The sequence below is a fragment of the Fukomys damarensis genome, unplaced genomic scaffold, assembly GCF_012274545.1.
Source record: "Fukomys damarensis isolate Sample0158 unplaced genomic scaffold, DMR_v1.0_HiC HiC_scaffold_16, whole genome shotgun sequence".
NCBI lineage: Eukaryota > Metazoa > Chordata > Mammalia > Rodentia > Bathyergidae > Fukomys > Fukomys damarensis.
In genome coordinates this window covers 82,793,055-82,807,779 of record NW_022900928.1, presented here as the reverse complement: position 1 = coordinate 82,807,779, position 14,725 = coordinate 82,793,055, and positions in this window count along the sequence as shown.

Below are 14,725 nucleotides of genomic sequence, written 5' to 3'. Positions count from 1 at the left end.
AAAAGAACAAAAACTTTTCTTTCTTCCCCCAACCCCATCATTTCCCAGTTCCTAAACCCTCTAGACTTTAGACCATAATAGGAAACAACTACTGCATTTAATATATATTAGTTGTGGGTCAATACTTGTGCTATTCTGATGCTTTCATTATAATTGTAGACTTTTTTTTAAAGGGAGATCTAAAAGTGGGTCTAATGGTATCTTCTTGACTTGCACAGGTAGATACCAGTGAAACTGATTATCTTGTACTACTCTAGTTGATTGATTTGCATAGGAATACCCCTGACTCAATTTTGTGACAGAGAATCAGTCATCCGGATTCCACCATCACACCCAAGGAGAGGAACAGCAAGAGTTCCTAATCCCAAAACTCAGACTAAATCATATTCTGCAAGAATCCCTTCAAACTGGGGGAAAGAAGCCCTGAGTGTAAGTTAGCTTCAATACTGCAATGGAAGGATCAGAGGAGTTGTGTGAGCACTCAGACTCTCTGACAAAGAAATTCCATGTGAATTACATATGCACTGTCTCACTGGAATATTTAATCTGTATTCTCATTAAATATCCTTAAGCTTTGCATTTTTGTTTGTTTCTCAATTTGCTAGTGTGGGTTATATTCTTTTATCAGTTTTGTGTTTATTAGGTTTTTGCTTTTGTGTATTTTTTTCTTCCATTGGATCTGATTTAATGGGTGTCTAGATTCTCTCCCTTGTATCAGCTCCCTATCTAGCTTCTTCACCTCAAATTCCCAAGGTAATACTATTAACCTTGTTACTTTATTCTTTTTCCAAATTCTTCCACCACAGTTTTTAATTTTCCATACTTAACTCCCCCATAGTCACTCCTTTCTTCACTAGTAGTAACCCTTGACCTCCTCATCCTAAGCATTGGCTCACCATTATCTAAACCTAGCCAATTGTCCTCTCTATCAGCAGGTTCTGACAACCACCTAGCTGCCCAGGATCACAAAATACATCTTTTTACTACCATATCTTACACTTGCCTTCACAAATATCCTTTGGAAACTCTCAGTATTAACCCTCCAACTCCACTAGAAGTACTCCAGTAGTATCAGAACACACATCAAACTTTTCTTGTCATCTGTCACTATTCCCTCTACAAACCTCCTTAGTGTTTTGCACTCCTCCTCAATGCCCTTCATTTTACCTATTTTATTGCAGAAAAATCACAAATAATAAATGGTCATAGTATGCATAAAGATAGACAAAAATGTAAGGGTTACTGCAAGAACTACCCTATTTCATGGTTGAATCTATTGGTGCTGCTATAACTAGGAGTAATTCTTTCAGCAAAACATAGAGACAGGGTTCAAGTCACTTAAAGTAAATAACAGAAGGAGCAAATATTTGCACTTTATATACAAAGCTGCAAATTGCTTATGATAAGGCAACATCCTGCTAAAAATCTCTATATAAACCAAAAACTATCCTTACTTTTCTACTTTTCTACCTGCAATACCTCCATTTAAAAAGGTAGGGAGAATAGGGAAGCAAGGGAATGGAGGATTCCCAAGTTTATCCAACTCTCCCAGGGCAGAGCAATGGGTCACTAAGGAAGAAGAAAACAAATATCAGTTAATGTCACTCTATGAAAAGTTCATGGAAGGGATAAGTAAAATAGATACATTAAGAGAGGGAATGAATCAGAAGTTCCCAGCAATTTCACTCAATGTCCCCAATGAGAATTATCAGGAAATAGGTAAAAAACTTGGTAAGCTAACCAAAACAATTCAAAATTTGAATGACAGATCCAACAAGGATATAAAATCCATGAAAAAATGTCAGAGAGAAATACTTGAAATAAAAATTGTATAGAATTCAAAAATTACAAAAAAGACCAATATAAGTCAATATTGGAGTGTCTGATATTGAGGAAAAAATAGTGAATTTTGATGAAAAACTCAAAGAAGACAGAAAGAAAAGAAAAAAAGTAAAGATTATCCAGCAACTATGAAATGACAATAAAAAGACCAATCTAAGGCTAACACATTAGAGAAAAACTAGAAGATAGCATAGATAGATTTCCTGACATATTTAAGGAAATCATATAAGAAAATTTTCAAAATATAAGAAAAGTGGTTAAAATATAAGTGATGCTTATAGAACACCAAGCAATTATGACAACAAAAAACGCTCACTGAAGCATATCCTTATTATTTTAATAGATATTCAGCAAAAAAAATTAAAAAAAATCCCAGAATTTTAAAAGCAGCTCTTAGGAAGAAAAAAAAAATTGCTAAACCAATTAGAATCACAGCATGCTTCTCAACAGAAACCCTAAAGGCCTGGAGATCTTGGAGTTAATTATTGCAAGCCCTAAGAAAAAGTAACTTCCAACCCAGATTAACTTATCCAGCAAAACTGTTCTTCAAAATACATGGATAAATAAGGTATTTCCAGGAAAAACACCAGCTCAAAAGACATGAGTACTAAATCAACTCTTGAGAAAATACGATTCTCAACAGAAATCACAAAATGGGCCCAGCTAAAAACACAGAGAAAATTAGTGAGGTAATGGATAAACAACAACAAAACATGTCAGGAAAAGAAAACTCAAAGATTCACCAAAAGATAAAAAAAGCAATGATAGTAAATAAACAACACATTTCACTAATATTTCTCAATGTTAACAGCATCAACTCCATCAATTCTCCAATTAAAAGACACACATTGTCTGACATACATATATATATCAGAATCAAACAATTTGTTGTATTCAAGAAACTCATCTAATCCAAAAAAGATATTCATTAATTAAAAATTAAAGCGTGGAAAATAACATTTCATGCACAGGACCCTGAAAATAAGAAGGGCAGTAATTCTAATATTAAACATGGTAAATTTCAAGCTAAAACTGATTAGAAGAGACAAAACAAGGTCATTACCTAAAGGGAACAGTCCAAAACAAGAGATAACATTGACAAATATATATGCACCAAATATCAGAGCACCTATCTTCATAAAACAAAAACTACTGGAATTAAAAGATCAAATAAACTCTAACACAATCATAGGGGGGATTTTAACACTCCACTTTTGCAAAGAGATATATCAACTAAACAAACAAAAAAAATCAATAAAGCAATATCAGAGCTAAACCACAGCCTTGAACATATGGACTTAATAGGTATATACTGAGTATTCTACCCTGCTATAACAGGCTATACATTCTTTTCAGCATAACATGGTATTTTTTCCAATAGATCACATACTACTCTACAAAACCAGATAAAGTAAATACAAAATAATTGAAATTATCCCATAGTACCTGACCACAGGGCAATGAAAATAGAAATTGACGACAGAAGAAATTTCAGAAAAGACAAAAACTCTTGGAACAACAAATGGGCTACAGAAGAAATTTAAACAAAACCTCTGGGACACTTTGAAAGCAGTTCTAGTAGGAAAATTTACCACAAACAATGCTCATATTAGGAAAATAAAGCAAGCCCAAAGAAACAACCTTTTGAGGACTTTAAAGATACTTGACTCACAATAAACCAGCCCCAAATTAAAGAGGGAAATTATAAAAATGAGAGTGGAAATCAATGAAATTGAGTTTAAAAACTGTTAAAATTGATAAGTTGAAGAGCTTGTTCTTTACAAGAAATAATAAAATAAATAAACCCTTAGGCAGACTCACCAAAAGAAAAAGAAGAAAGACTTACCTCAGTCAATTAGAAATGTAAAAGGTGAAATCACAACAGACACTGTCAAAATCCAAAAGATAGTAATTACTTTGAAAATTATATTCCAAAAAATTAGCAATTTTTGAAAAAATAGATTCCTAAACACATACAAACTACAAAAACAAGAAGACATAAGCATGCTTAACAACCCAATGAAAAGCAATGAAATTGACACAGTAATAATGTACCAACTAATAAAAAGCCCAGAATCTGAGGGATTCACTGAATTCCATAAAACTTTTAAAGATGTTTTATTACCAATAGTTCTCAACCTCTTCAAAGAAATGAAAAGGGATGCAGTGGTCACAAATTCCTTTAGTCACCCTGATCCCCAATTTGGGTAAAGACCAAACGAAAAAGAGAACTATAGGTCAATCTCTTTAGCGATCATACATGCAAAAATCTTCAACAAGGTATTATCAAATAGAATGCAGCACATTATCAAAAAGATCATACATTTATGATCAAGTAGATTTCACCCCAGAGATGCAAGGATGGTTCAACATATGTAAATTCATAAATGTAATACATCATATAAACAGGAGCATGGTCAAAAACCATATGATCATATCAATAGACAGAGAAAAGACTTAGACAAAATCCAACATATTTTCATTTTAAAAACCCCAAAGAAAGCAGATATAGCAGGACAATATCTGAATATAACAAAGGCTATTTATGACAAACCAGCATCATACTAAATAGTAAAAAAAATAAAAGCATTTCTCCTGAAATCAGGAACAAGACAAGAATGTCCACTATTATATCTGCTATTCAACATAGTACTTGAAACATTAGACAAGAGAAAGAAAGAAAAGGGATAGATATAGGAAAGGAAAAAATCAAATTAACATTATTTGCAAATGACATGATTTTCTACACAGAAGACCCCCCAAAATCCACCAAAAATTATTAGAATTAATAATCATTATCAGAGTAAGGACCCAAGGACCCCAGAGGAGGAATCTCCAGCTACCTGCCCGGACCACCCGGCCGGTGTGTGACCTCCCAGACTGTGCACCACCAGATCCAGTAAGGAAGGTGGCTGCACAGGCACCCTTGAAACACCCCCATGACCTGCCCCCCCTCATTCTCAAACTTCCTGATTGGGTCAGTCCTTGGACCAACTCTGCAGAGGCATAGGTTTTCATGTAGGGTAGTTTTCTGAGCTCCCAACTTTGAATGTCTTTAAGGAAAGGGCAGGGGAAAAATGTAATAGAACTGGGTGGAGTTCAACCCTGTGGGTTGGGAAACTCAAGTTAGGCCTTGTGGACTGAGGTCAGTCTGAGTTGTGGGGACCTGCCATTAGCCAAGATCAGGGGATTCAGTTCTGCATATAGCTGTACATGTGGTAAAATATGACAACAGAGACATAGTCTGAAAGAGGCCCTTGAAATTCTTTTTTTTTTCTTTCTTTTCCTCATTCCACCCTAAAATTTCTTTCTTTTTTCTGGCCTCTCTCCCCAAGTCAGTCTCTTGCTCCACCATATTATCCCTCATCTCCCTTTTTATTCCTGCTCCTGCCCTAACTCAGACTTCTTCTTTTATTATTTTTACTTTTTTGGGGATGGGGTTGTTTTGTTTTATTTGTTTGTTTTACTTTATGTTCTTTTCTCCAGTCATTTTGCCTCACTCATGGCTCCATAGCTTCAAGGGAAGGCAAGCGCCTGTTATTGTTAAAGGGATATATTCTTGTCCTTATTCCTGCACTATGTCTATCCCCTCTGAAGTTAATAGCTTCATAAAGATAGTAAGGTCATTCTACATCCTCTGGTTTCACTTCAAACCTGCACCAGTTCTTTCACTTATCCACTCCTCTTGTCCTAACTCAGTCTAACCCCCCCAGCCTAAATGGTAGAGATGCTATATTGAAAAGTGTATTCACTACAAACACATTTTGGGCTGCTTCTTGATATTAATTAAATTCACATGGTTTAAAGGTGATAGATTAATGACTACCACAAGTGGTCAATTTGCAAGCTGTGCTTGATCCTATTGGGCTGCTGAATGTATCAATTGGGACAAAGGATTGTGATTGATTTAATGAGTTGTTTTCTCTAATATTATGAAAATGAGATGTCTATGAGTCATTAGAAACTCAAAAGCTAAAACGCAACTATATCAGGAAGATTTAAGTAATACCCAGAAATTAAGGACAACCCAACAACAGAAATAAAAATGAGAAAACACTTAAGCAAGACACAAAGACAGACTTCCAGTTCACCAATGGCAAACAGTAGGACAAATGAAGATGAAAAGTCTGATAGTGAACCAGCAGGACACCCTGGACCCATAGCACAGGAGGTAACAAACAGATCAATCAGGCTCTAGAAAAATTCAAATCAGAAATAATTGCCCAGTGAACCAGAGAGATGATGAGAAAAATGGAAGTCATGATTCGCGACTCTAGGACAGAAACTGACAAAAAAAAAAAAAAAATGGATGAGCTCAAGACCATGATAGAAGCCAAGAGGACTCAGCATAAGAAAGAAATGGAAACAATGAATGCCCAACAGAGGAAAGAAATGGAATCCATAAAACAGATTCAAACAGATATCCAGGAGATTAAAAACCCTATTGAAATTGTACGCAACAGAATAAAAGATTGTGAAGATAGAATTTCAGATATAGAAGATAGGATTGCAGTCAGTGACCATGAGAAAAGAGGCCTCTCAAAAACAGTAAGGGATCATGAGAAATCAATTCAACAACTTCTAGACAATGCAAAGAAAAATAACATAAGACTGATAGGAATTCATGAAAAAGCAGGAGAAAATGCAAATGACCTAAAAAAGCTCTTCACAGAATTAATGACAGAAAACTTCCCAAATAGAAGGGAAGAATTAGACATACAGATAAGTGAGGCATATAGAAGAAAGAAGAAATTAGACAGTTTTTACAAATAAATGAAAATGCCAATACAACATACAGGAATCTATGGGACACAATGAAAGCAGTTCTATGAGGAAAATTCATAACATTGAATGCCCACACTAGGAAAACAGAATGGGCTCAAATAAACAACATAATGATGAAACTTAGACTCCTAGAAAAACAAGAGTAAGAAAAACCCAAAGCTCGAACAAGAGAGGAAATTATAAAGATCCGAGCAGAAATCAATGCAATTGAAACTAAGAACACGATACAAAAAATAAATGAAACAAAGAGCTGGTTTTTTGAAAGAATAAATAAAATCGACAAACCCTTAGCTAATCTTATCAAAAAGGAAAGCAAAGGTTCAGATCCATGCAATCAGGAATGAAAAAGGCGAAGTCACAACTGATCCAAAAGAAATCCAGAAGATCATGAATACCTACTTTGAGAACCTATACTCCAATAAAATGGAAAACACAGAAGAAATGGACAGATTTTTAGATACTTATGAATTACAAAAGTTGAACAAAGAAGATAAAAATATTTTAAACACCCCAATTACAGTCAGTGAAATTGAAAATACAATAAAAAATTTACCAACAAAGAAAAGCCCAGGCCCTGATGGATTCACTGCTGAATTTTACAAGACATTTGGAGAAGAACTACTGCCATTATTCTTCAGCCTTTTCAATGAAATCGAAAGGGAAGCTCTACTTCCAAATTCATTCCTGGAAGCAAGTATCACTTTGACTCCCAAACCAGGGAAAGATGCAACTAAAAAAGGAGAACTACAGACCAATCTCCTTAATGAATATAGATGCAAAAATCCTTAATAAGGTACTAGCAACCAGAATACAGAGGATTATCAAGAAGATCATCCATCCTAACCAAGTGGGATTTATTCCAGAGATGCAAGGGTGGTTCAACATATGAAAGTCAATAAATGTAATACATTACATTAACAAAATCAAGGACAAAAACCATATGATCTTCTCAAAAGATGCAGAAAAAGCAATTGTTAAAATTCAACACCCATTCATGATAAAAACCCTTCAAAAAATTGGAATAGATGGTCTATACCTCAACTTAATAAAGGCTATCTGTGAAAAAACAACAACCAATATCATATTAAATGGCCAAAAACTGAAAACCTTCATGTTAAAATCAGGAACAATACAAAGATGCCCATTATCACCACTCCTCTTCAATATAGTTCTGGAAACATTAGCCACAGCAATTAGACAAGAGAAAGAAATTAAAGCAATAAAGATAGGAAAGGAAGAAGTTAAACTGTCATTATTTGCTGATGATATGATACTCTACATTGAAGCCCCAAAAAACTCCACCAAAAGACTTCTAGACTTAAGTGACAGATTCAGTAGAGTATCTGCATATAAGGTGAACACCCCAAAATCAATAGCCTTCTTATACACAAATAACAGACTCTTGGAGAGAGAAATAAGGGAAAAAATTCCTTTTATAATAGCATCCAAAAAAATGAAGTATCTAGGAATCAACCTAACAAAAGAAGCAAAAGACCTCTACACTGAAAACTACAGCACTCTGAAAAAAGAAATTGAAGAGGATGTTAAAAAATGGAAAGATATCACCTGCTCTTTGGTAGGAAGAATCAGCATAGTGAAATTGGCCATACTACCAAAACTTCTATATACATTCAAGGCAATACCAATTGAAATTCCAACACTATACTTCACAGAACTAGAAAAAAGAATCCAAAAATTCATTTGGAACCATAAGAGACCTAGAATAGCAAAAGCCATTTTAGGCAACAGACACATGGCACCAGATATAAAAATTCCCAATTTGAAACTATACTACAAAGCCACTGTGATAAAAACAGCATGGTACTGGCAAAGAAACAGACCTGAGGATCAGTGGAACAGACTGGAAGACACAAAAACAAACAAAGATGTACTCAACTACCTCATCTTTGTTAAAGGAGCTGACCATCCTCAGTGGAGGAATGATAGCTTTTTTAATAAATGGTGTTGGAAAACCTGGATGTTAATCTGCCACAGATTAAAACTAGACCCTTATCTTTCACCATCCACTAAAGTAAAATCCAAATGGATTAAAGATCTGAATATTAAAACAGAAACATTAAACTTGCTGGAAGGTAAGTTAGGTAGAACTCTAGGAGACAATGGCATAGGAAAAGACTTTATGAACAAATCCTCAGTAGCATGGGAACTAGCAGATAGAATCAACAACTGGGATCTCATCTTATTATAAAGCTTCTGTACTTCAAAAGAAACCACCAGCAGAACTAAGAGACAATCTACAATGTGTGAAAAAATTTTTACCAGCTGTTCCTCAGACAAAGGACTATTATCAAGAATATATAAAGAACTCCAAACAACCAGCCCCCCCAAATATAAAGACCCCATTCAAAGATGGGCATCTGAAATGAACACACATTTCTCAGACAAACAAGTAAAAGCAGCAAGTAAATATATGAAAAAATGTTCCACATCACTGATCATTCTAGAGATGCAGATGAAAACAACACTGAGATTCCACCTCACCCCACAAACAATGGCTGCTATCAAGAAATCAACCAATAACAAATTTTGGTGGGGTTGTGGGGAGAAAGGAACCCTTCTCCATTGTTGGTGGGAGTGCAGACTGGTGCAACCACTATGGAAATCAATATGGAGATACCTCAAAGAGCTTGGACTGGAGGTTCCATTTGACCCAGCCATCCCTCTGCTGGGTATCTTTCCAAAAGAACTAAAAGAATCATATCACAGAGAAGTATGCATACCCATGTTTATAGCGTCACAGTTTGTAATAGGTAAAACGTGGAAACAGCCCATTTGCCCATCCGTTGGAAACTGGATAAAGAAGATGTGATTTTTCTATAAAATGCAATATTACTCAGCCATAAAGAATGAGAAAATAGATTCATTCATAGGAAAATGGATACATATTGAAGATATGCTCCTAAGTGAAATAAATAAGGCACACATGTGTAAATGCTGAATAGTTTCCCTGGTGTGAATAATCTGCAATAATACAGAAGATCCTAATAAGATTATTGACATTTAGAAATGGGAAGAAAGGAGCTGAATGTGTAGGGAAGGTGGGATGGGTAGGGGAAGGGTAATAACGGAAAAGAAAAAAACATGAGATAATGAAAAGCTGGAAATAAAGTGTTTGTAGATGGGGAGGGGAGGAGGGGGTGAAGGGAGGGCAGAGGTAAGGGGAAAAAATGAGAACCAAGACTTGTCATGTAGAGGTACAAATTCCCAACAATGAATGTAACTGTACTGTATCCCTAAAATGTACCAATAAACTCAATTAAAGCTGAAAAAAATAATAATCAATATCAGAAAATTAGCAGATACAAGATCAATACACAAAACATATTTTGCATTTTTATGCCAACAATGAACTGAATGAGAAGGAAATTATGAAAACAATACTATACACAGTAGCTTCAAGAAAAATAAAATACCTAGGAATTAATTTAACCTAGGAAGTGAAAGACTTCTACAAAGAAAACTGCAGTAATCTGAAGAAGGAAATTGAAGAGAATATCAGAATACTGAAAGATGTCCTGTGCTTCTGGATAGACGGAAAAAAATTGTAAAAACAGCCATACTTCCAAAACTGTTACACAGATTCATTGCAGTCCAATCCAAATACCAACAGCATACTTTTCGGAACTAGAGAAAACAATTCTAAAATTTATATGGTGCCAGAGAAGTTCAGAATAGCAAAAGCAATTTGGACAATAAGAACAAGGCAGGAGACATAGAAATACCTAACTTCAAACTATACTACACAGCAATAGTGACGAAAGTGGCATGGTAGTGGAACAAAAACAGACAGGTAGAACAGATCAGTGGAACAGAACTGAGGATAAAAACCCTCCCCAGACATATTCAATTATTTGATCTTTGACAAAGGGGCCAAAAGGATATGTTGAAAGAAACAGCCTATTCAACAAGTGGTGTTGGGGGCCAGGGATTTAGCTCAGTGGTTCTGCTCCCTACCTCACAAGAGCAAGGATTCAAGTTCAATCCCTGGTACCAAAAACAAAAAAACAACAAGTGGTATTTGGAAAATTGGTTATCTGTGTGCAGAAGATTGAAACTGGATCCTTATCTCTCACCATGTACTAAATTAAAATCAAAATGGATCAAAGATTGAAACTTAAACCTGCTGGAAGGATACAGTAGGTAAAACACTTGAAAATATAGGATTTTGTAGACAGAACCTCAACTGCACAGAAATAGTGGCAAGAATCAACAAATGGGATTATAGCAGACTAAACTTCTGTACAACAAAAGAATCAATTGCTACAGTGAAGAGGCAACATACTGAATGGGAAAAATTTTGTCAGCTACTTCTCAGAAGATTAATATCTAGAATATATAAAGAACTAAAAAAACTTAAACCATGTAAAATTAAAGAACCGCCTTGAGACTGACTATACTCTTAAATGAAATAAATCAAACACAGATATGTAAATATCACACTGTTTCTCTGTGTGAGAAACTGAAAGTGTAAATAGGGACCAAAATGTCTAATAGATATGAAATGGGAAGAAAATTTTGAAATAAGAAGTGGAAAAAAAGAGAGAGAGGGGGAAGGGAGGAAGGGAAAGGAAAAAAACCAGGAAAAATGGATGAATAAGTAGGGGAAGAGTTGAAGGGAGGGGAAATTGAGAAAAAATAAGAATCAAGATATATCATGTACAGATACAAATTTCCTATGATACGTGATCATTATGTATATCTAAGATGTACCAATAAACTTAATTAATTTTTTAGGGGGGTTTTGAGACAGGATCTCACTATGTAGTTCAAACTGACCTAGAACTCACTATGTAGGGCAGGCTGGTGTCGAACTCACAGTGATCCTCCTGCCTCAGGCTCATGAGTGCTGGGATTATGGGCATGTGCCACCATTCTGCTCTCCCCAGCAAAGTTCTCCTCAATACACTTTCATAGAAGTGTCACTAGTTGACATGTTCATATTATTCTCAAGTAGAAAAATTTTACTAGTTCATTATTATATTTTTGCACATATTAATATGCATTTATTACATTAAGCATATTGCCATTTATTACCAAGATCTAAAACTGTCACTCTACTAATGAATCTTGAAGTATATCAAATACTATTTATACACCATTCTTTCTTCTTTGATACTCTAATTATTTAAATAAATGTGTATTGTGGGAAACTGTCCTATTGATTATGCCCAAAGCAGACTGTAAGCAGTGTAGACTGTAAAGAATTAACCCCACAATTTGCTTGTTTAAAGATGTGAGTCTGGCAAAAATCTACATGATTCATAAGTCAGTATCAACCCCACACTACCAACAACAGCCATGGCCAAGGCCAGAGAAATGACACATAAAACTGTACAGTTTAATACGAGACAACATTGCAGTGGAGATAGGGTGACTCACTTCCAAATTCTGTTCCCCAAATCAAAAACTTCTTAACTAAAAAGATACCCTTCTCTCATCAGAAATCAGTCTCTTTTAACCTAAGCAAGTCAGTTTGGTAGAAAAGCCTTTCTACTTTTGTACTGAGAGTCCACTCAGCTGCTTCCTCAATCCTACTATGCATTGAAGATTTATCATCACCTGTTGTCTTGTTGTCTTCAAATAGGAAAGTCAAAGGTCCACTTGGCTGGTACCCTCAGACCACACTCAGGTGCAGTACTACCCATAACTAAAACTCAGTGCTTTCCGCAATGTAAGAAATACTACCTTGCACAGTGACTAGGACTTTAGAGGTTGGTACTTTTCTCACTTAAGAGATCTAAAATTTAATGTTTGCACCAGTATTTATTCTCTAAGAGTACTGTGACTCTTATCTTGAGCCATATTTTTCAAATAAGCCATATTGTACCATTACAGTCAGGTCTGAAATACAATATTCATATTATATATAAAATTCTAAGTCCAGACTTCTCATTTTCTATAACTTCTTAGGGCTGAATATATCTCATTTGATCACAGTATGAGGCCCTGGATTCCTCAGACTCTTTGTTAGTATCATAGGTCAGGAAGCCAGGGGTTGTGCCACACACCTGTAATTTAGCACTCTGGGAGGCTGAAGCAAAAGTATCATGAGTTTGAGGTCAACGTGAGCAGCTAACTGACTTAGCAAGTTCCCATTTCAAAAATTAAAAAAAGTTAAAGTCTGGATATACAGCCCTGTACAAAGGCTCCAACTTCAATTGTCAGTATCAAAAGAGAAAAAAGAAAAGAAAAGATGAAAAATGAAAATCAGCTTTTGTTTCTTCACTCCTTAAGATTCAGGACTGGGAAATCCCAGGCGGAAATCTGGGAATTGGAACATTAGGAAGAGGGAGAGCGAATTTACTATAAATATATTTTTTATAAAGTAAATATTGTAATGACCATTGAGGAGTCAGTCTTTGTTATCACCTAACACTGTAGTTAGCACCAGTTAACCCTTCAATATCAGAGGAAATAGGACAAAAAGAAATTCAGCATGCTGAAAAACCTTAATTTGGGTAATTTATGTATGGCCAAAGAAATCGCTACCAAGAATGAGACACTAAAATGTGGAAGGATCTTTGAAACTAGGTACAGACAGAGGATGAGTGTGGAGGTGCATGAGTAAGGCATTTAGCACTTAGGCTGCTCCTCATGAGATCTCCGAGGGGAGATGTTGAGAAGCATCATCTTTTGTGGAAATTGCCTCTGTGATTGTCATTAGAATGTTGAGATAAAAAATGTGGACATCAAAGGCCACTCTGACGAGGCCTCAAATGGAAATGAGGAATATGTTATTGGAAGCTGAAAGAAAAGTGAATCTTATTATCAAGTGACAAAGGAATGGACTGGATTGTGTTCTGTCCTTGACTTTTGTGGAAGGTATATCTTCCAAGAAATGAAATGTGATTATTTGGTGGAAGAAATATCTATACAAAGAGTTGAGGATCAGTACAATTTCTTTGACTGCTTATGGTAAGTTGTGAGAAGAAGCAAATTAAAGACAGGATTTATAAGTGTAAGGAAAGCAAGATTTAAAGATTTTGAAAATTCTCAGCCTTATTGTATGGTTAACAGTAACAAAGTGCTTTTGGGAGAGAATTCTAAAGGTGTAGGCAAGGCACCCTTGATAAGGCAGTTGTTAGGGCTAAAGGAAAGTCAGAGTTATTCCTCAAAGAAATGGAAGAAGGCATTTTAGAATTATTCCAGCCACCACACCCCGAAAGCAAGGAACTTAGGGGACAGAATAATTTTAAATCTCTGCTCTTCTTATTCTATCACCATCCTTAGGACTCCAGAAAACCCAGTGATATCTTGGGATACCACACTGGAGGACCCAAAGAGTAAACTTTGGCAAGGTCTGCTTAGTGCCACCTCTTTCAAAGTATACAATCCATGGGGACATGACTATCTCCACTTGGTCTCCATAGGTTTGGGTTTTGTTTTGTTTTGTTTTTTTATACCAGTAATTAAACTCAGGACCTTGTGCTTGCCAGGCAGGTGCTGTATGCTGCTGAGTTACATCCCCAGCTTCATTTAGATTCCAAAGGATTTTCCAGAGAAACTTGAAGCCCAGAAAATAGGTAACTACTGCAGAAATGAGCCCACCACACAGAGGCAATGCCCAGAGCAGCTTGAAGAATGGGCTGAGATTTCAGCATCCCTGTTTCCCCAGAGAAGTAGAAAACTCAGCATGCCACTCCAGCCTAGGGGGATTGTAGGTATGCAACTTCAAGGCATGGGGCAGCTATGTTTCTTTGCCTGGCAAAGGTGTGAGGTGTGCCAGCCTGAGGCCTTGGGGCCACTGTCCTCCCCAATATTCCTGGAAGATGGAAATAGAGAAAAAAGTTTATTTTCAAAATTTAACATTCAATGCTAGGCTGGGGGTGTAGCTCAGTGACAGAGTACTTGTCTAGCATATGTAAGGTCCTGGGTTCAATCCTGCATTGAAAAGAAGGAGAAAGAAAATGAGAAGCAGAAGAAGAAGGAGAACAAAGAAGGAGAATGAGAAAAAGGAGGAGGAAGGGAAGAAAAAGGGGAAGGGGAGGAGGCAGAGGAAGGGACATGGAGAGGGAAATAGGAGGAGGAGGAGATTCAAGCGTATAATTTGCTTTATTTCACAGGATGGTGGCTGGAA